Consider the following 24,904-nt stretch of genomic DNA (forward strand, 5'->3'; position numbering starts at 1 on the left):
ATACCGGCAAAACAACAGTAAAAGAAAAAAAATGGCGGCAATACAAGCTTTATGCCATGACCAGGGAATTATTAACTCGAGATAGTTAACTCTAGAGCCCTTAAAGACAAGTACTTGCGCGCATGCGTGAAGATGTTAAATCTATCTCACATGTTTAACGTTTCATTTTGAAACGCAATACGTGTTTCGTTATCCATCTCACAGTAAGAAGACGTGATACGTGTCTTATACGAATTGAGCTACATTTAATGTTTCAAAATGAGACACGAAATGAAATGAAATGTCTCAATATAAAACATATTTTGTATCTCAATGGTGTAAACACTTAAAGCAACTCATTTTAAGACACTTGTGAGATACCAGGTTTTGCAGTGTACCTAGTGCGGCGTAGAATAAAAATAAAAGTTCAATAAGTTTCTAAATAGACAATAAAAAATCGAACATTTTAAGACCTTTTTCATTAGTGTGCCTATATTTGTATTCCTGTAGAAACAATTTAAAGATGTTAATACAAATCGTGATTTTATTAAAATTTATACATTTTTTAAAGGCACAACTACAATTTTACTTTAAACAAGTCCATGTATAGTGTGATCGAAGCATTGCCTTACAGATATTCAAAAAAAAGTATGCCGCTCAAAGATTTTGAAAACTATCAATTTTATTACGTTAAGAATATGCTTAAAATTTCAGAAGTTGAATTCTTATAAATCAAAAAGTTCAATTAATCATTTTAAATTTAAACTTTAAATTCGTAATCAGCGACCCCAAAGACCCCCGAGTAACGAGTTTCAATCAAATCCAACTATTTAAATTTGTCATTCGTCATAATGGAGCCGCCATTTTGAATTTTAAAAAACCGACTTCAGATTGTCCAGCGGCGACCCCAAAAACCTCAGAGTAAAAAGTTTCAACTGATTTAATTGATGTGAAGGTCTTACACATTTTTTGTTCACTTTATAATATTTCAGTTCCGGAAGGGGTTAATAATAAGTGTTAAACATTGGGGGCATGGGTTAAAAATGAATCACGCATACGAATTTGTGGTGCTAAAACATTCTTGAACACTCACCGCCAATATTATTCGCTCTCTTCCAATACTTTTTTTTACTGGGCAACTAAACCCTCGTCTCTGAATCAATTAATTTAAATAATTTTTCGAAAGTTCTTCTAAAATTCTGTTATATTTTAAAATTATTTTTGAATTTGATTGATAAATTTTTAATTAAAAATTTTTAACATGATTGTTTCCTCTAAAATGTTAAAAATAATTTTTAAATGTTATTTTTTTGTATATATTTGAATTTTTGAAAATATGTAATTGAAAATATTGAATTTTAAAAAATTAGAAGCTAATTTTTATTAATTTTCATTTTTAAATTTACCTTTAAAGATTTTTTATTCTTCAAAAATTGTAACAAAAGACTTGAAATAAATTAATTATTTTCAATTAAATTTTACAAAATGTCAACTATTCAAAAAGATTTGTTTATAGTTATTTTTCACATTATAAAAATCAAAATAACTTGTACTTTTTTTTACTAAAAATTGTGGTATTTTGTCGCAATTTTTTTAAATGAGTCGAAAAAAGTCACAATTTTCTTAATTTCCCTGACAACAATTTTTTTCCTGACATTTCGAGGGGCGGGGGGGTCAAAAATTGGTAAAAAATTGTCCACGTGGTTTATGGACGGCCCCTATGCAAAGTGATGTCAATACAAATTAGTGATACAAATTAATAAAAAAAAAATTTTTTTCTTAAAAGTCAAAAGTTTTATGGATTTGCCCATATACAGTGAGGGAATTTTTATCAGTCCTTCACCTTTGTTTTACAAGAGGTGAAAAATTAAATTAATATGTTCTACTAATTTAAAAAATTATTTTTAAAAAAAACATATTTTTGAAAAATATTTTTTTTTTAAAATAAATTTTAATTAATAATTTAAAAAATCGATTTTCAAACCCTTGGTTTTTTGTTGGCTGCCAATAAAAAAACAAGCTTTTGAAAATCGATTTTGTTTCCATGGCAATTCCTTGGCAACTAATATTGGCCCGATGCTTGGCTACCGATCATTGGCAGTAGCGTGATCATCCCAAGTTAAAACGAATGTTGGTCCAATGATGGTTGCCAATTGTTTTGCCAAGAAAAAACCATTGGACACCAAGCATGGCCCACTATTGAACCAATCGTTACCATTGGCAACTTCCCGTTGGGTACTCACTGCACACTGATAGTTGTCCGTGTTACACGAAGCGCACGAATTGTACGTACATGATCAGTGTAGTAGTATTGGAAAGTAGAGGGGCTGATTTTCTGAACAACCACGTGTAAACACACAACAAGCTCATTTTTAAACATTAATGATGATATAAATAACTCAAAATTAATTTTTTTGTAGCTAAGGTCCCTTTTACCGTGGAGCGTCGCATATAGATTTTTGAATGGAGCTGTCTCAGCTGTGACGAGCGACTATTATCTCGCTCGAATCACACTTCGAGATTAATCGAATCGCGATTTTATGTCGCGGTGAAATCAAAATTATTAAAATAAAATATTCGAATTCATACTTCAATTAATATAAACCTGAGACTGAGAATGGCAAAAGAATAGTATAATAAAGTACCTAAACACATTTTCATGTTTTAGCGGATGTTATTTTAAACATTCCAAAGAATGAGTAATTGTACTTTAAGAAACTCAAAATATTTCTAAAACATCATAAAGATAATCTGGATTAAGAAACAGATGTTTTAATAAAATCTAAACTCTTCGATTTCCTTCCAAACCAATATGTTTTTCTAACACTATAGGTACAATTGAAAAATACCCAAAAAGTATACTCCTTTAAGAAGTCATAAAATTAGAACAGCTTACTTTTATAGACCAGATCCTTTGTTCAGGTAATACTACCGAAATTGTACACTAGGAAAAACTTTCTATCCTTTTAACTTCAAAATTGTCACGTACTGGAAAAACCCAGTTTTCATTACTTTTTAGAATTGTTAATCGCTCAACTACTTTTTATAAATAATCGTAATTTCTATATTTCATTATTTCTATCAATCTAAAATTTAATCAACTATTATAATATTACTAGTAGTGAATTAACACTTGTAAATAAATTACCTTTAAGAGTTATAGTTAAACAATGAATTTGTTATAACTATCATGATCATCAGCATTGTATAATTTATTTATATAATATTTATTATAGTTGTAACACGTATGTGAGCATCGAATACAAGAGTAAATATACTTATTATAAATGTAAATATTACTATTAGTTTATTAATTGTATATAAACTGAATAATTAAAATAACTATAATATGATAAGGATAGGAATAATAAAGCTATGACGAATGTGTGTGTATCAACACCGACAGGTGTGACGTGTGAAACAGTATTAGTATTAGTGAAGTGCATAAAGTGTAAAGTGGGGGATACGCGTCACTTTGAACATGCGCATTTCCCCCAACCTGGACTAACAGCGGAGACCAACTCCAATTGACTATAACTACAAGTTAGATTTAAGTTGACTATTGACTAGAAAGGTTGCTTCTCAGTTTCCTTAGTCATTTTTGTACTATTGAACTTTTATTAAATAAATTATTTGGGTTTACTCTCAAGAAGACTGATTTCCATCAATAATTAATATTATTAATTATTGATTGATCCTTTCTCCTTGTGAGGTTTTTCCCTCCGTTTCAACGGAATATTATTGTTTTATCATTTTTAATTCCCGGTTCCTCTTAAGGATTCAGCCAAAGTATGAACTCAAAGAATCATAAAAGAGCACGCGGAGTTTGCGCATAAAACTCATATGTGCTCGTAACATAATTGGGGGCTCGTAACCGGTCTTTGGCACGGAAATTCAAATGTTTGGAAAGTTGATATTTTTAATTTCAAAAAAGATAAATAACGGAAGTGTAATAAATACGCAAGTAATAACTTTAAGAGTTTATTTATCACCAATAAATACATTTGGCTGACGAGATCCTGAAAGAAAAGAAATAAAAAATTTTTTTACCATCACCACTGTGTTCCTGACAAATTGCTGGTCGTCGAAGAAGGACATCATTCGTCTGCAGAAATTGTGTTGTGTTTGTGCGGGAGTGAATCCTGAATCAGGATACTAAAGGTCATTTCCGAAGTGAATATTAAGTGTTTCAAGTGTCTCTTCAAGCCTACAAAAGCGAACGTTGTATGTTGTAAAGGTTTGAGTAATTAATAAATACTATAATTATATATTGTAACAAAAAAAACAGTTGCTTTCCCATTATTTCAAAAAATAAATAAATAAATAAACAAACAAAAATTTGAATAAAAATAACTAATTTTGAAATTATGTTCAAAGAATATAAACAGTGATAACTATTATAACGATAATTATTAACTGTTTATGTTATATTCCTGTAAATTTTAGTTCTCGTTTTATTCTATACTAGAACCAAAAGGGCGCGCGACGCGCGCCCACTTCTAGTCCTTTAACACACAAAATAAAACCTTAATGTAACCTTAAATTAAATCCTAATTTAATAAAAACATATGTTTATATTTTAAAAATTATTTTTCTGTTAATAAGATTGTTTAAAATTTTTTTAATTTTAAGTTTATCGAATTGAATTTTCTATAAAAAATTACACGTTAATGCCTATAAAAAATTCTCATTCTGGAGAAAATCACCTTTAAAATAAGCCTAAAATCATTAAAAAGCATTCAGTATTTTAGAAGTCATTAAAATTTTTGTAAAACATTGAAAATTATCATTTTTTAAAAATGTCTAAATAAAATATTGATCAAATGACTTGAAAAATTATGTAAAAACTCCAAGGATTAATTTAAAAAAAGAAAAATCAGTAACCTTCTATATTATAAAAGTTGTGTAGATTTTTCTGCCAAAATACAGGCGAAATTTTTTTTAAGTTAATTCTTGGAGTTTTGCACATCAATACAGGGTAATTTAATTTTCCCGAAATATTGAGAACATTCTTGAATTTGCAATTGTTTTAAAGAATTGTTAATAACAATTTTAAAATTTCATTTTTTAACAATCCCTTTATTTTATCATTAAAGTACAGACTTTAAGCTTTAATTTAAAAAAAAATTACTTAATTATTACTTCCTCATAGAGGAAGTATTGTAATACTAAAATTTTTCGAGTTCGATTTTTTGATATATCTTTATGTTATTTGACCTCAGGAGTTGCGGACATAAAGTGAGAGTACTTTGTGATAGATTAATAAAGTTTAACTAAATTTTTTTTGGATTTTTAATTTTCCAAAAACACGTTTTTTGCCCATAACTTTAAAAAAATGTTAGGACACCTATAAATGTTTTTCCATAATTTTGTAGAGTTTTTTTAAAAGCATCTTTTGAGTCCTAATTAAACATTTTTCGTCCATATTAACCGGAGATATTAAACTTTTAAAAATCATAAATTTTAGAAAAAAATATTTTTTTGAAAATTTTGTTAAAAAATGTAAAAGTAATCTTAAAATTATCGTTACCAACTTGTAGAGCATTATAAAACGATTCGATTGACCTATTTTTGAACCTAATTCGATAATAAATTTCGAAATTATTGGTATTTTAAAAACCAAAAATTGTGGAAAATGACATTTTCTCAACTATTCTGTTTGAAAATTTTTGTTTAACTATTAAAACTATAAAAAAAATACATTGATTGACCCAAGATTCAATCACTTTTACCATATTTATAAAAAGTTATTCATATATTTTCCTATTAATATTATTATTATCTCTATGATGAAGCAAAGTGTTCTTTATTTGTTTCAAAGTAATAATAACATGAAAATAAAATGATCTAAAACTTCAACACGTAATTACTTTAATAATAAAATTTTTTTTTGAAAAAGTTTCCCTTATAGACAAAAAATCTTTGTTTTCTTATTGGGTCAAAACCCATTATATTTAAACATCAAAGAAGTTTTTGTTGGGATTAAATTATTCTCTAATTAATGATTTATTACTATTTATTAAATCAATTTTAATTAATTGTACACTATCTGCAAAAATTATGTAAATGATACATTTTAGTGCTATAAATAATTTTTTCATTTTGCAAAATGTATTAACCCATTAATGCCCACCAGGACGCAAAATGTACCATGATTTCACGACTCTTATTTTGTATGAAATAATTAGTTAAAAATGTTAGGAAGTACTATTTCCGACGTAAAATTTATCGCCCTTTCTGAATATGAAGCTAAAATTTGTTTATATTTATCTCAAAAAAATTTATAACAATTTTATTGCAAAAAAACACACTTTTTTATGAAAAAAAATTTTTTAATTATTATTTTGACATGGAAAACTAAAGAATATGGTCTCCAAAGCACAAAATATCGCGTCCTTGAACTCTCAGCTATAAAAATCCATAATTACTTTTTAATTAAATTCAAGATGACGGATATGAAAATGGCCATTTTTCCAAAATGCAAAAGGCCGAAAAAAATTTAAATGCAAAATTCAAAATGGCGGATCCAATATGTCGGACAATTTTTTAAAAAGTGATTAAATTTGCTTGAAAATGGTTACTCGGAAGTTTTTGGGGTCGCTGATTACGAATTTTTTCGAAAAATTGGAGGGGGTAGAGGGGGGTCAATTTGACCAATTTTGCCAACACCGGCTACTTTGTGAATTTTTTCTGAACATACTTTTAATGGGAAAATTTTTTTAGAATGTGTTTCTGAAAGGTTTTTTCGTCCTCTTTCCAATGGTGTATTTTATTTTTTAATATTTAAAAATTTACCCTAATTTTTGATAATTAATAATTAATTTTACAATTTCTCAAAAATCGGTCCGTTTTTTTTAAATAAATTATTGTAAACGAAAGCTGAGGTTTTTTCCTATCGGCATGTAAATTTTCAGAATGCCCTTTCATGTGCTTCATAAGTAGCATGTAAGTCTAATAATTCCTCTTTTCGTGACTTTCTACTCTCCTTAGTCTCAAAAGTGCTACGCTTATTCTACTAATCTACGGTAACCTGGAGCGCGCTTCTTTCATCGCTAGTACAGCGAGGACTTCGAATTTTGCTCTAAAAACTTTGTTAGTCTATTTTTGAATACCTTAACTAACAATTTATGCAAAAAAGAAAAAATCGATTTTTCAGACGTCTAATGTGGTTCCCCCCTTAAGTAATTTTTAGTTTTATTTAAGTATTTTAACATTAAATACTATTATAAAAATACTTTGAAATTAGCACTGCAGATGGTCACTCTAAGCTTTAAATTTTTACCAATTTTTAAGAATTTAAAGTTGAAAATCACTAATCAAAATTATTTTCAAAATAAGTCAAAAACATGATTCTGAAACTGGCACCTTATTATTATGGCACCTGTTTATTACCTTCAAGACTCTTATTTTGAACTGAAATAAAAAATATTCTTTTTTTGTTTAAGACAACATAAACTTTTTTATAATAAAAAACTGGGTACTTGTTTAAGATTGATTAAAAAAATATTAAACCATGTAAAGTATTTCTGAAATTATATTAATTTTTTAATAAAACAAGGCAAACTCAAGGACGAGATCAAACATTTTTAAAATGATTCTAGAAAGTTATTTAAATTTCTTTACAAGTTTAATTGTTGAAAAAGTAGATAATGTTAGTGACTTAGACGGGAAAGTTATTAATTTATTACTTGCATTTCTTAATTACAAAAAAGAAAAATCATTTTATATCATTAAAAAGTAGTATTTTACACAATTTTTAAAAACTTACCTCCTTATCCTTATTTTTAATCACAAAAATTTTTTTCGTCTTATTTTTTTTAATTTTGAAAAGAGAAAAAAAAGTGTTCTTCACATTGCACTTTTATTTTTTTGTATTATATACTGCAAAAATCTGTTAATAAACTGTAACTACACTGTAAAAAAAGAGAGTTAAATTTTAACTCCCCAGGGGATTCTATAGAAGTCGCACCCATTGGGGAGTTAAATAAAGAGAGTTAAAACTTCACACCCAAATGCTAACTCCCCAATGAAAAAATAACTCGCGCGGGTTCTTTTGGAGTTGATTTTTAACTTGAAAAATTTATCTCCAAACTCCCGAGTCCGCTAACTCCCTAAATTTTTTACAGAGTATATACATATACTACTCAACTATAAAATAGACTACCAATGCAACTCTCTCTCTCTCTCTCTCACTGGTCATTCAATAGACTGCCTACTGGTTGAAAGAAACCCTTCAAACAATAGGCCAGGTACTCGAGCAGACCTTTCGTTTCTCTTTAAATTTTATATATATATATATATATATATATATAAGGAAAGTAATACTTTGCATGCCTGTAAAGTAGGCGCAAAACAGTACTTTGCTGCACTAGTGCGGCAAAGAGCTTACTTTGCTGCACTAGTGCGGCAAAGTGCTTATTTTGCTGCACTAGTGCGGCAAAGTGCTTACTTTGCTGCACTAGTGCGGCAAAGTTCTTAAACTTTTGGGTTTTTTTGGTGATATACATAGGTATTTGTTTTCTATTTGTAGAATACCTGTTTTTTACAGTAATATACGCGTAAAAAACCACGAATATTACGTGCGGTAACATACGTTCCAAACCCTGCTAAACAGTACGTATGTTGGCGTCAACTAGCGTTTCCAAACAGTTTTTTTTATCAAAACCAAAAGGTGTTGCACAAATTACTGTGTGCAACACGTACGAAAGAAGATTTTCCAACTTCGTGCAAATTGCTGCCCTCGCTTCGCTCGGGACAGCAAACTTTGCACTCGTCGGAAAACAGCTTCTTTCTGTACTTGTTGCACAATATACTATTCTGTCTTCTTCTTTCTAAATAAATAACATAAATCGGTCCCTGTTTATAACGCAGAAAATCTAACGCTATTGCTTTCTTCCTCTTTCCAAATAGAAATAACATAAATCGGTCTCTGTTTATAACGCAGAAAATCTAACGCTATTGCTTTCTTTCTCTTTCGAGGATAAGTAACATTAGACTGTCTCTATTTACCTAATTTGCATATCTACTCGTTTCATATTAAGGAAAGTAAAGTTTTTTTTTTGTTGATAATATTTAATAAAATTCAAATACTGTAAATTTAATAAGTTCAGTAAATTTTAACTTTGTTTAAATAATATTCAAAAATGGAAAACCGTACTGCTACAAACCAGGAATCTGAACTTCCGGTTCATGATAATAATGTTGATATGCATGAGGAATATTTAAATGACGGAGAAGATGATAGGGAATCTTTGTTAACCATCGACGATATTAGAAATCATGAAATGTCCCAAAGAATTAGGTCTCCTAGTCCTTCACAGTCACAGGGCTTACTTTTCCGAGTCAGTGGTGATGACATTGTCCAAATTGCCGAGTTAATAAGAAAGTTAGATAAAAGCAAAGAAAAGAAACCGAATGTTCTGAGTAACAATTCTTTAGAAAATAATTTCAATTCGTATCCAATGGGTAGAAATCCATATGATTTTATGGCCCTTAAGGCTGCTACAGAGCACATCCCTACCTTTGATGGTAAAAATATCTCAATCAATAAATTTATTCGCGAGTGCAAGCATGCTGAGGAACAGACACCTTTAGGAATAAGGGGTACGCTCCTTAAACATGTTTTAAAAAAGGTAACAGGGGATGCTGGGATCTACATAGCTCATATGCAAATTGATACTCTTCAGGAATTGCTTGACACACTTCATAGTGCGTTTACAATTACTGAAGACATATCAAGTATTTATGTAGATATCGCTTCCTTAGAACAGTCCGAAAATGAACCTATACATGCATACTCATCTAGGGCACGACAATATTTATCAAAAATAATCGAGATAGCTCGGAAACAGGGCCATCTGTGGCTTTACAATCTAAGATAAAGGAACATGATTATCACGTGGCATCTTCTTTTATTCGAGGATTAATACCACAGCTTGAGTTAAGGGTTAAATTGCAACACCCTAAGACATTACAAGCTGCAGTAGAGTTTGCATTAGAGGCGGAACATCACGTCATTCGGTTAAAAAAGCGCAAAATCGATAATACACATTCACACGAAAACACACATAATGACAGTAAAAATACAAACACAACAGAACCTCCCGCGAAAAAACAGCGACACGTTTTTAATATCGACTCAAATAAGAAAGACCCAAAAACGATTAAATGCTATACGTGGAATGAGGAGGGTCACTTTTCAAGAAACTGCTCTCAAAGACCGCAACATGACAATAATGACAGTAAGAACAAGAGTGACAATTACAAAGACAAAAATAACAAGAATCAACACAACAATAGTAATAATAATCATAAAAAAATAATGGAAATAATAATAATTCAAGTAATGAAAATAATACTTCTCGTAAAATTGATACTTGTGATTTTTGACAGAAAAATGGTCACTCTACTTCCAAATGTTATTTAAAAAAAATTAACGATTTAGAAAAATTGTGTTATAAGGGGAATAATAATAATTCAAGTAATGAAAAGAATACTTCTCGTAAAATTGATACTTGTGATTTTTGCCAGAAAAATGGTCACTCTACTTCCAATTGTTATTTAAAAAAAATTGACGATTTACAAAAATTATGTTCATCATTGCAAGAAAAAAACGACGTTTTTTTAAACTAGCAAAATGTTCACAACAGGAGCACAGCTGTGAACACCTCTAAAACAAACCAGTAAAACGGTCAGTGCTCAATGTTAATAATGACGATCTCAGTAATGGTCCAACAATTTCAACATTTAATAAACGCTTTAGAAATTTCAAAATACCTTTTCTTATAGACACAGGCAGTGAAATTATTTTAATAAAAATTTCATGTTTAAAATGGGTTCAGGACATTAATAAAAACGAGATACTTCAATTAACAGGAATAGGTAATGGGTCTTACGAAACGGTCGGAAGTTTAAATTTGAACATTTTCGATAGAATAACAAAATTTCACGTTGTTCATAAAACATTCCCTATCAAATATTCAGGTATTCTAGGTGCAGAATTTTTAAGAGAAAATTCTGCTTCTTTAACATTCAATAATAACAACAACATAACCCTTAAACTTCCTGCGTTCAAAACAGAAACTCCTACAACTTTTATTTTACATGCTCGAACAAAAAACTATTTTCCCTAATAGCTTGTGATAATAATATGTCACAGGGTTATTTACCGCGAATAAATGCGGGACAAGGAATTTATATTGGGGAGGGTCTTGTAAACTACGATAATGGAGTTGTTAAAGTATTGGCAATAAATACGACATTGCAAGATGTCGAATTGTCGGTTCCACCTGTCACGATCGAGGAAGTTGAGGTTTATAATATTGAGGAATCTCCCAACCCTAAAGATTGCGAAACCATTGATAAAAGAACGGAACAACTACTAAAAATTATTAATTTTTCCGGCCTATCCGAGGAAGAAAGAAATAGTCTTCTAAAACCGATTTCCGATTTCTCTCATTTATTTTTTCTGAAGGGTGACATTCTTGGGGCAACAAATTTGGTGAAGCATAAAATTGTTACTACTGACGATATTCCTACATTCCAGAAACAATACAGACATCCTGAGACACTAAACAATGAAGTTCTCAAACAGACACGAGAACTTTTAGAACACGACATTATTGAAGACTCTGACTCACCGTCAAATTCACCCGTTTGGATTGTGCCCAAGAAGCCTGGCCCCGATGGAGAGAGACGTTGGAGAATGGTTATCGATTTTAGGAGACTGAATGATAAGACAATAAAAGACTCTTATCCCTTACCAAATATCAACTACATTTTAGATCAATTGGGTGGTGCTCAATATTTTTCTATTTTGGATCTAGCCAATTTCAATCAAATTTCTTCCATCAAATACCCATGGATCCAGAATCGAAAAACAAAACCGCGTTTTCAACACCCTTTGGGCATTACCATTTCAATAGAATGCCCTTCGGTTTAAAAAATGCTCCCTCAACCTTCCAAAGATTGGTAGACAAAGCGTTATTGGGACTGCAAAATGTCGAACTGTTTGTATATATGGACGACGTTGTCATATATGCTGAATCTCTCGAAGACCATACTCGAAAATTGCTAAATCTTTTCAATCGTCTCGACAAGGCTAACCTCACTTTGCAGCCAGAAAAATGCATTTTCTTGCGCAAAGAAGTTAATTACCTCGGTCACGTTATCACACAAGAAGGTGTGAAACCTGACCCAAAAAAAATCGAAGCCGTGAAAAAATTTCCTCGTCCACACAGCGCCAAAAATATTAAACAATTTTTGGGGCTAGCTGGATACTATCGCAGATTCATTCCGCAATTTTCAATTATATCAAAACCATTAACTTTCCTCTTAAAAAATGATGTCAAGTTTCAGTGGACCGAGGCTCAGGATGAATCCTTTAATAAATTGAAAAATATTTTGTGCACAGAACCTTTACTCCAAAATCCTGATTTTTCAAAAGAATTTATATTGTCGACGGATGCTTCTCATTATGGCATCGGAGGCGTTTTAAGTCAGGATTTTGATGGAAAGGTCCTTCCAATAGCCTATGCGTCTCGTGCCCTTAACGATGCTGAAACAAATTATTCAACCATTGAAAAAGAATTTTTAGCAATGCTTTTTTCGGTAGAAAATTTTAGACCATACCTTTTTGGTAGAACCTTTAAAATTGAAACAGATCACAAACCTCTTATTTGGTTGCATAATATGAAAAATCCGAACTCGAGAATTTTTCGTTGGCGGGCTCGATTAAGTGAATATCAACCCACTATTGTATATAAGAAGGGAGCGGAAAATACTAATGCCGATGCTCTTTCAAGAAATCCATGCGATATGGAGGGGGAAGAAATGTTAGCAAATATTGATCCTGTTCATATGAACGATGATGTAGATCCTCTTGAATTCCAATCACATCCTGCACATGAGGTGACCTCGCCACCTATGTCTTCCAACATTTATTCCACAACACCTGCGGAAAAGGGTATTGTTAATATTGTTTGTTTAAATACTAATGAAAAAATTATAAAACAGATTAAAAATAGTAGAAAAAGATCTCTCGATGAATCCAATAATGATGAGACGTATCCTGGCGTCATCCCTGCCACTAATATTTGGGGTTCATGTGGAGAGGGTATCTTGAAGGGAAGACGGCTCGGAACGAAGCATGAACCTAATTATGGCGTTCCTGTCTTGGATAACGTGTCCAAGCCTGGTTCAATTGAGTTGTCAGCTCAAACTATTTATTATAATGACTCTGTTGTCAGGCAAATTATACCTGCAAATTGTCAGAAAATTGATTTCAATCCTGTTAATCGTGATCCAAGAGGCGAAGATGTATATCAAGCATGGGATCACGAGGATTGCGGTGACGCCGATGGCAGATTATCCCTTCCTGCATCGGGTCACCGAGAGAGTGGGGGGATGCACGAAGAGGGTGAACTCAGAAATTATTCGGAAGATTCGAGCTGTAATAAAAATGAAAATGATCAAATCAAAATTATGAATCTCGAGTGCGGAAAAAGTTCATGCACAAGAATAAAAGGTAAACCTAAAATTGTATCTAATAAATTAATTTCTAATTCATTCTATAATTGCTTACCTATTGACAACTCAAAACAAAAAAACGACAATGACGCATGTGACAGTCAACAAAACGACAATCCAACCCTTTCCAATCCACAATTTTCTTGTATAAAATTCTCAAAAGACAAATTATACATGAGAGACGATAATCTTGTATTATTGATACCTGCAGACAGAAAACTTACGACAGAAACTGCTAGACAATTAATTAACGCAAATAAAATAAATGTTAATGACTTACTTCGAGAAAACTCTGAAGATTGCATTGTTGGAAATGTATTGGTTTATCGGTACGAGGAATTTGCGCTCTTTAATTTAATTGTCAAAGAAAATTTCTACTCGAAACCATCCCTCGCTGACGTCACACTGGCACTTCAAGGATTAAAAAATGCTATGGACGAAATAAAAGTCAATAGTATCAGTATTTCGCAAATCGGTAACGGTCTTAATCAAATCTCATGGCCTAAAGTTCAATCTGAAATTCAAAAAATTTTTAATGACAATTATGAAATAACAATTTGTGTCGGTGATATCGAAATTCCAGCAGAGGCTGATTGGAAAGATATTATTCGTGAAAATCATTCTTCAACAGCCGGTGGTCATAAAGGGGCAACAAAAACACTAGAAAAAATTCGAGAAAATTTTTTCTGGCCTAATATGCGAGAACTAATTAGAAATTTTGTACGCAATTGTGAAGATTGCAAATTAAACAAACTCGTCCGCGTTAAAACAAAACAACCAATGTCTATAACAGACACTCCTTCCGAGGCTTTTGAAAAAATTGAAATTGATATTGTTGGTCCTTTTAAACCACCGACTGAGAGAGGCAATACTTGCATTCTTACCATACAAGACAATCTCACCAAGTATTGCGATGCAGTCCCATTACATCGATCAGATGCTATTAGTGTTGCCAATGCCCTGGCAGAAAGATTTATTACTCGGTTTGGATGCCCAAAAGTAATACACACTGACCAAGGTTCAGAATTCATTAATGACGTATTAAAACAATTCTGTAAAATTTTTAAAATAAATAAAATCCGATCAACTGCTTTCCACCCACAATCCTTGGGATCCCTGGAAAGAAGTCATCACGTATTAGTTCAATATTTAAAAAATTATTGCCAAAAAACAAATTGGGATCGATGGCTACCTTACGCGATGTTTTCTTATAACACCTCGCGACACGAAGCCACGGGATTTACACCACACGAACTTATATTTGGCAAAAAGGCTCGCATTCCGTCAGAATTTGCTAAACAAGAAATATGGATTTTTTGTTAAAAAAATGATAAAAAATATATATATATATATATACGGTGGTTTTTTCGGAAATTACTAGTTTTTGGTTAATGTGAGCATTTTTTGAGTACAATGGGGTGAGAATATGTGGAAATTAATGTAATAATTTTTTTCTCTTTGAGAAATTTTGATTTTTAGCTTTATTTTAGAATTTTTGAGTATTTTTTTACTATTTAAGAGCCTATAACTTCGAAATTTGACTTTCTATGAAAAAATGTTGTAGAGAAAAGTTGTTTGTATTTGTCTAATCTAAAGTAATATAAAGTTAAAAATAATGAAATTTGAAAAAATTGAATTTTCAAAATTTTGAAACTACTGTAGTTTGCGTAGTTTTCGACGAAAATGGCTGGCTAACGAACTCGATCTGTATTTTAACACTAACTTTGTGCATACAAAGTTGCAAGTTGATGCAATAAGTTTTTCAAGAGTTATCGTAGGGACACCATTGTGTCTACAGACAGACACGAAGACAGACATACGGACAGACACTTTTTTTAGACCATGTTTTTCGGACTCAGGGGACCCCAAAACGTCGAGATTTCATGAAATTAGCGAAAGTCAATTTTCGACCAAAACTAATACTTTCTCATATGATGAGAATGTAAAAATAATAATAATAAATAATCAAAATGGTTTTCATCCAGATAGTATATATATTAAAAAAAACACAGGAATATACTGGATTATTACAGATTTATTTTTTTATTTGAAAAAATAAACCAGACGTTTCGACACCAACGTTGGCGTCCTCTTCAGTGATACATTAAAAAAACTGTTGAAACAAAAAAAATTGTTATTATTTAATATTATATATTATATAATTATATTATAATATTATATTATATATATAATATTTTATATTATATATTATAAAAATTAATTATTTTATATATGTTTCGTAATACTAAAAATTCTTTCAAGCAATATTTTAAAAATGAGATTTTATGAATACATTAAATATGAATATGGCAAAAACATTTGCGCCTTAATTAAAAAGTGGGCTAAGATCAATAGTCAACTTAGATCATATATTTTAAAAAAAGAATTTTTATTAAATTGCAAAAAGTTTGATGTTCTACCTGGTAAGATTAAAAATTTTGAGTGCAAATTTTACAAAGTTTATCCTTTCATAGTAAATCATGTGAAGTAGCTTTTCGTAAGAAAACAAGAAAATTTAGCATTCAAATTTTAAAATTAGAACTTGATGATGTTATGATTCACATTAATTATTTAAAACAAAGAATCAATACCTTAATACCAGCATTAGAACAATCTTTATCATATTCTTTATTAACAGAAATAATAAATCATCAAATTGTTTTAAATAAAAAGTTTTTAAATTTTAATTATCTCAAGGAAAATAAGAAATTTGAAAAATTAAAGAATGAACAACACAATGTACAGCATTATAATTTAAATATACATAAGATATGCAATTCAAAAGAAAATGATCCGTGGTTTGTAAATTTGAGTCAAACTCAAATACCTGATGACATTTCTGATGTTTTAAGGTTAGGAAAGGATTTTAATGATGTGTCGGTGAATAGTAAATCTAATTTGATTTTTGAATTAATAAAAGATGTAGAAAACAATATACATAAGTTTCCTGAAAAAAGAGAGAATTTTTCAGATCGAAAGTTATAAATCTATCAAAGACTTTTCTTAACCAAAACTCAAACAACCATTCAGAATATTTAGAGAAAAAATTAAAATCTTGCATTTTGAAAACCAAAATTTTTTAAAAAAACAACAGTAATCTTTTTGTTACGTTTGCAGATAAAGGAAATATTACCGTTGTAGTTGAGAAATCGAAATATTACAATGATTTAGAGATTTTACTAAGTGATAAAAATAAATTTAAATTATTAGAAAAAGATCCGTCTGTCAAATTAAAGAATCAGACTTTTAAAATGTTGAATGGTTGGAGAGAGAAAGGTTTATTGGGGAATGATGTAAGGAGATGTCAGGTTTCTAGTGAGAACACTGTCCTTCCAAGATGTTATGGTCTATATAAGATTCACAAAAAAGATTTTCCACTGAGAATTGTAGTATCCACTATAAATTCACCTACTCGTAGGATGGAAGAGTGTCTAAACAACATTCTGAAATCCTCAATTTCGTATTCTGAATTTTCGGTGAAAAATAGTTTTGAATTGGTTGAAAAGATAAAAAATGTTAACGTTCCACCAGGTTTTTCATTAATATCATTAGATGTAGTCGCAATGTTTCCTAGTATAACTTTTGAACTTGTCTGTGAAAGTATAAAAAAGAGATGGGGAAAGATTGAGAAACATACCAGATTCACATTTGATGAATTTATTAAGGGAATTGAATTCTTGATGAATTCAATATATTTTAGATTCAATAATAAATTTTACAAACAACTTAATGGTACACCTATTGGTTCAGTTATTTCTCCAATTCTGGCTGAAATTGTTTTCGATGATTTGGAGCATTCCATTTTGAGAGAATATAATTTACTTTTTTATTTTAGATATGTGGATGACACAATTTTGTGTGTACCCACAGAACAAATTCAGGATTTAATAGATAAATTTAATAATTACAATTCTTATTTAAAATTCACTTATGAAATGTAAAAAGATAACTGTATCAATTTTTTAGATATTTTAATATTAAAAACAAACTCTGGCCAGATAATTACTAACTGGTACAGAAAATCTACTTATTCTGGTAGGTTTCTTAATTATCTATCCTGTCATCCACTTCAACAAAAAATTGCCATAATAAAGAACTTAGTGGATAGAGCCATAAAACTCTCATATCCTCAATATCATGATGAAAATTTAACTTTAATAAAAGAATTTCTGTTTTATAATCATTATCCTTCAGTTTTTTGTGAAAAACACATCAACAATAGACTGAAACAGATAAAATTGAATAAAAAAAGGAGAGATCCCCAAAAAGAAAAAAATAATTTTACTAGTGAAAACACTTTTGTACTTCCCTATTATGATAATATCTCAAAAATAATAGAATCAGAAATTAAAAAATATAATTTAAATACAATATTTAGAACACCTTTCAAATCTAGAAGTCTATTCAATACTAGAAAAGATAAAATAAATAATTTAGATAAAAACAAGTGGTCTATAAACTTAGTTGTAATAAATGTGATGCAACTTATGTTGGCCAAACAGAAAGACTCTTAAACATTAGAGTTAAAGAACACAAAGCAAATTTTGATAGAAATGAATATTACCATAACGTTATATCTAAACATAAAAAAGAAAATAAAGATCATGATTTTGAGTGGAATGATGTTGTAGTTCTACATACTGAATCTGACAAGAGAAAGAGAGAACTGATGGAGATGTTATATATCAAAAAAGAAAGTGACCGTGCAATCAATTTGAAATCTGACATTTTCACTTTAAATAAATCCCTAGAAGGACTTGTAAAATATCTTTGAAGTTGTAATCAAACAATTACAAATTTATATAATTGAGAAAAAATAACCTTTTTTGAAGGATGTTTGTGTATGATATTTTAGGATTGGGATTAAATTAAATTCGAGGTTTGAATTTGTAAAAAGAAATTTTGAATTTACGCGCTAATTTTGTCTGTGAAACTCCTCACTTGCAAGGTGGACTTAATTTATAAAGGATGACAAAGTAATTTGTGTGGCTTAAGGTTGTATCTGAATATTGTCTGAAATTTTTGTGACGTTTGAAACAACAAAATTTTTGATAAAATGTAATTTTTATTAATTAAACATGTCTCATTTCTATGAGAACATGTTGAGTAATTGTAATTGTACTTTAAGAAACTCAAAATATTTCTAAAACATCATAAAGATAATCTGGATTAAGAAACAGATGTTTTAATAAAATCTAAACTCTTCGATTTCCTTCCAAACCAATATGTTTTTCTAACACTATAGGTACAATTGAAAAATACCCAAAAAGTATACTCCTTTAAGAAGTCATAAAATTAGAACAGCTTACTTTTATAGACCAGATCCTTTGTTCAGGTAATACTACCGAAATTGTACACTAGGAAAAACTTTCTATCCTTTTAACTTCAAAATTGTCACGTACTGGAAAAACCCAGTTTTCATTACTTTTTAGAATTGTTAATCGCTCAACTACTTTTTATAAATAATCGTAATTTCTATATTTCATTATTTCTATCAATCTAAAATTTAATCAACTATTATAATATTACTAGTAGTGAATTAACACTTGTAAATAAATTACCTTTAAGAGTTATAGTTAAACAATGAATTTGTTATAACTATCATGATCATCAGCATTGTATAATTTATTTATATAATATTTATTATAGTTGTAACACGTATGTGAGCATCGAATACAAGAGTAAATATACTTATTATAAATGTAAATATTACTATTAGTTTATTAATTGTATATAAACTGAATAATTAAAATAACTATAATATGATAAGGATAGGAATAATAAAGCTATGACGAATGTGTGTGTATCAACACCGACAGGTGTGACGTGTGAAACAGTATTAGTATTAGTGAAGTGCATAAAGTGTAAAGTGGGGGATACGCGTCACTTTGAACATGCGCATTTCCCCCAACCTGGACTAACAGCGGAGACCAACTCCAATTGACTATAACTACAAGTTAGATTTAAGTTGACTATTGACTAGAAAGGTTGCTTCTCAGTTTCCTTAGTCATTTTTGTACTATTGAACTTTTATTAAATAAATTATTTGGGTTTACTCTCAAGAAGACTGATTTCCATCAATAATTAATATTATTAATTATTGATTGATCCTTTCTCCTTGTGAGGTTTTTCCCTCCGTTTCAACGGAATATTATTGTTTTATTATTTTTAATTCCCGGTTCCTCTTAAGGATTAAGCCAAAGTATGAACTCAACGAATCATAAAAGAGCACGCGGAGTTTGCGCATAAAACTCATATGTGCTCGTAACACAGCCGTTATTGTGGCCAGGCGGCGGTACTTAAAACTTTGAACCCGTTTTTCTCAAAACCATGTTTTGGGAGTCGGTGATCACTGTAACTTGATAATGGCTTTACCGATCGGTTAGAAATTTTTACCACTTATTTGTTATATAATTGGCCGGTACATGGACGAAGGATTTTTTTTGACAATTACTTTTAATTGAATTAGAAGATTAGAAGCTAATTTTTATTAATTTTCATTTTTAAATTTACCTTTAAAGATTTTTTATTCTTCAAAAATTGTAACAAAAGACTTGAAATAAATTAATTATTTTCAATTAAATTTTACAAAATGTCAACTATTCAAAAAGATTTGTTTATAGTTATTTTTCACATTATAAAAATGAAAATAACTTGTACTTTTTTTTACTAAAAATTGTGGTATTTTGTCGCAATTTTTTTAAATGAGTCGAAAAAAGTCACAATTTTCTTAATTTCCCTGACAACAATTTTTTTTCTGACATTTCGAGGGGCGGGGGGGTCAAAAATTGGTAAAAAATTGTCCACGTGGTTTATGGACGGCCCCTATGCAAAGTGATGTCAATACAAATTAGTGATACAAATTAATAAAAAAAAAATTTTTTTCTTAAAAGTCAAAAGTTTTATGGATTTGCCCATATACAGTGAGGGAATTTTTATCAGTCTTTCACCTTTGTTTTACAAGAGGTGAAAAATTAAATTAATATGTTCTACTAATTTAAAAAATTATTTTTAAAAAATACATATTTTTGAAAAATATTTTTTTTTTAAATAAATTTTAATTAATAATTTAAAAAATCGATTTTCAAACCCTTGGTTTTTTGTTGGATGCCAATAAAAAATCAAGCTTTTGAAAATCGATTTTGTTTCCATGGCAATTCCTTGGCAACTAATATTGGCCCGATGCTTGGCTACCGATCATTGGCAGTAGCGTGATCATCCCAAGTTAAAACGAATGTTGGTCCAATGATGGTTGCCAATTGTTTTGCCAAGAAAAAACCATTGGACACCAAGCATGGCCCACTATTGAACCAATCGTTACCATTGGGCAACTTCCCGTTGGGTACTCACTGCATACTGATAGTTGTCCGTGTTACACGAAGCGCACGAATTGTACGTACATGATCAGTGTAGTAGTATTGGAAAGTAGAGGGGCTGATTTTCTGAACAACCACGTGTAAACACACAACAAGCTCATTTTTAAACATTAATGATGATATAAATAACTCAAAATTAATTTTTTTGTAGCTAAGGTCCCTTTCACCGTGGAGCGTCGCATATAGATTTTTGAATGGAGCTGTCTCAGCTGTGACGAGCGACTACCCAGGCGGAAAAGTCGGACGAACGTCGGAGTTTACAACCGGCTGGGATCCGCGCCCGTACAGACCGCAAGTACCGACGGTCTGTACCGATTCGGATCTGAAAAAGCAACCGGCGCGGTACAGATTATGCTCCGACTGTCGGAACCGTCTTCCCACTATTGTCAGTACTGGCTCGGTACTGGATTTCTTCCGCCGGCGGATCTTATTCTTCTGCGGCGTCGGAAGAATGACGGATATGTTGAGTCTGTACTGGCTCGGTACTGGGGAGGATCCTACTGCGGATCTCGTCATTTATTGTCACATTATAAATTAAATAATTATTACAAGTAATTGCATTATTTTAGAAAATAATTATTATTAAATAAATCTAATCAATATATTAAGTAATTATTTATTGAGACTTTTTTAAAAATTAAATAATTAAAAAAATTCGTTATTAATTAATATTATATATTATTAATTAACATTAATATTATTGAGAATTAATAATAAATTATTAATATTAATAATAATATTATTTAATAATATCTCAATAATAATTGAATAATTGTTTCTCAATATAATAATATTGAAGGTAATGATATTAATAATTTTAATTAATATCTTAATAATAATAAATTTATTGTTATTGATATATTATTAATTAATATTAATATTGATAATTTATTATTAATTCTCAACAATATTAATGTTAATTAATAATATCTTAATAATACTAAATTTATTATTATTGACATGTTAATTAAAATTATTAATATTATTACGTTCAATATTATTATATTGAAAAACAATTATTCAATATAATATGTATTATATAATAATAAAAATATAACAAGTTTCTTTTTTAACGAAATATTGAAATAGTCCTAAATATACATTCAATAAAGTATTGAAAATATAGCGGTATCATTGACGCGTAGTAATTCTGCAAGTTTTATTTGAGCTAGTGACACTTGAGAGTATTTAAGATTTGAGAGTCCCATGCGAGCGTAGCATAGTGGTTAGCGTGCGAGATTTCGGTGCGTAAATATTCGGTTAGGCGTAGGTTCCGTACCCCCAAGCGTTAGGATTTTTCAAATGTCTATGTAATAAAAAATTGCGTTTAAGTGTATAAAAAAATAAAAAAAATGTGTAAAGTGAACTGTCAATGAATTGTCATCAGTATTTATCTTTTGCAATTAATTATTATTTTTTTATTGATATTTGTTGAAATTATCATTTGGATCCGATCCGGTTGTCAGTTGGTAGAATGCCAGCGCTCGGCTGGCTATTAAATGAAAAATCCACGGTCGGTAGAGTGCCAGGTCCCAGCCGGTTGAATTATACACGGAACGGCTTCTCCCGGCCGGTCAGCGGGCGGTAGAATGCCAGTTCCGAGCCGGTTGCCAGCGCGCTCCTGGCCTAGTCACTATTCGGTAGAATGCCCGTTCACATTCGGTTGGCAGGCGGTTCCGAGCCAGTACAGTTACACCGGCGTCAGTACGGGCTAGGATCCGCGCCGGTTGGAAATTTCCGCCTGGGTATTATCTCGCTCGAATCACACTTCGAGATTAATCGAATCGCGATTTTATGTCGCGGTGAAATCAAAATTATTAAAATAAAATATTCGAATTCATACTTCAATAAATATAAACCTGAGACTAAGAATGGCAAAAGAATAGTATAATAAAGTACCTAAACACATTTTCATGTTTTAGCGGATGTTATTTTAAACATTCCAAAGAATGAGTAATTGTACTTTAAGAAACTCAAAATATTTCTAAAACATCATAAAGATAATCTGGATTAAGAAACAGATGTTTTAATAAAATCTAAACTCTTCGATTTCCTTCCAAACCAATATGTTTTTCTAACACTATAGGTACAATTGAAAAATACCCAAAAAGTATACTCCTTTAAGAAGTCATAAAATTAGAACAGCTTACTTTTATAGACCAGATCCTTTGTTCAGGTAATACTACCGAAATTGTACACTAGGAAAAACTTTCTATCCTTTTAACTTCAAAATTGTCACGTACTGGAAAAACCCAGTTTTCATTACTTTTTAGAATTGTTAATCGCTCAACTACTTTTTATAAATAATCGTAATTTCTATATTTCATTATTTCTATCAATCTAAAATTTAATCAACTATTATAATATTACTAGTAGTGAATTAACACTTGTAAATAAATTACCTTTAAGAGTTATAGTTAAACAATGAATTTGTTATAACTATCATGATCATCAGCATTGTATAATTTATTTATATAATATTTATTATAGTTGTAACACGTATGTGAGCATCGAATACAAGAGTAAATATACTTATTATAAATGTAAATATTACTATTAGTTTATTAATTGTATATAAACTGAATAATTAAAATAACTATAATATGATAAGGATAGGAATAATAAAGCTATGACGAATGTGTGTGTATCAACACCGATTATTGTTTTATCATTTGTAATTCCCGATTCCTCTTAAGGATTCAGCCAAAGTATGAACTCAACGAATCATAAAAGAGCACGCGGAGTTTGCGCATAAAACTCATATGTGCTCGTAACACAGCCGTTATTGTGGCCAGGCGGCGGTACTTAAAACTTTGAACTCGTTTTTCTCAAAACCATGTTTTGGGAGTCGGTGATTACTGTAACTTGAGAACGGCTTTACCGATCGGTTAGAAATTTTTACCACTTATTTGTTATATAACACAGGCCAACAAAATTTTGTTGCCCAACCAATGGAAGCCAATTCTTATAGGATTTTGTCCGTAGAAGCCGAATTTGACCTTGAAAATATTGGATTGGCTCTAGTTTTCAAACAATTTACGTTTCAATACGCAAAATACGCATTTTTGGCATTTTTTGAATGAATGTAAAACCAAATACCGAAACAGTAAATCTGTCTGCATAGGACCAAATTACAGCTTAAATACTGCTCTTTAATATCCAAAAACAAAAAATTTAATTTATATACACTTTTACCTTTAATGTTTAATGGAACATACGCTGTTTCATAAACGTATTGAAAATAACATTACTTTTGACCAGGTAAGACAATTTAAGTAAAAATTTGTCTCTCTGGGGGTATTTGTAGTCGCTGCTTAGAAATCCGCATTCAGATTTTAATATTCAAAATGGCGGATTTAATATGGCGAATTTTTTTTTTATTTGGCATTTTTATCATAAAGGTGTAAACTATTTTTAAAAATTAGTCCGAAATTTTTAATTTTTATATTTCATAGCAGATTTATAAGCAGCGACCACAAAAACCTTCAGAGAGACTAATTTTTACTTAAATTGCCTTACCTGGTCAAAAGTAATGTTATTTTCAATACGTTTATGGAACAGCGTATGTCCCATTGGACATTAAAGGTTAAATTGTAAATAAATTAAATTTTTTGTTTTTGGATATTAAAGAGCAGTATTTAAGCTTTAATTTGGTCCTATGCGGACAAATTTACTGTTTCAGTATTTGGTTTTACATTCATTCAAAAAATGCCAAAAATGCGTATTTTGCGTATTGAAACGTAAGTTGCTTAAAAACTAGAGCCAATCCAATATTTTCAAGGTCAAATTTGGATTCTACGGACAAAATCCTATAAGAATCGGCAATAACATTTTAGGCAACATGCAATTGATGAAATTTTGTCGGCCTGTGTAATTGGCCGGTACATGGACGAAGGATTTTTTTTGACAATTACTTTTTTTATAGCCGAAAATGTGAGTAAAATTTTGGTCAGAAATCAATTTTTGACTTTCAACATCCGCCATTTTGCGAAAAATCAAAATTTCTAAAATCCCTTCGTTCA

The sequence above is a fragment of the Leptopilina heterotoma genome, unplaced genomic scaffold (assembly GCF_015476425.1).
Source record: "Leptopilina heterotoma isolate Lh14 unplaced genomic scaffold, ASM1547642v1 Lhet_384, whole genome shotgun sequence".
Taxonomy (NCBI): domain Eukaryota; kingdom Metazoa; phylum Arthropoda; class Insecta; order Hymenoptera; family Figitidae; genus Leptopilina; species Leptopilina heterotoma.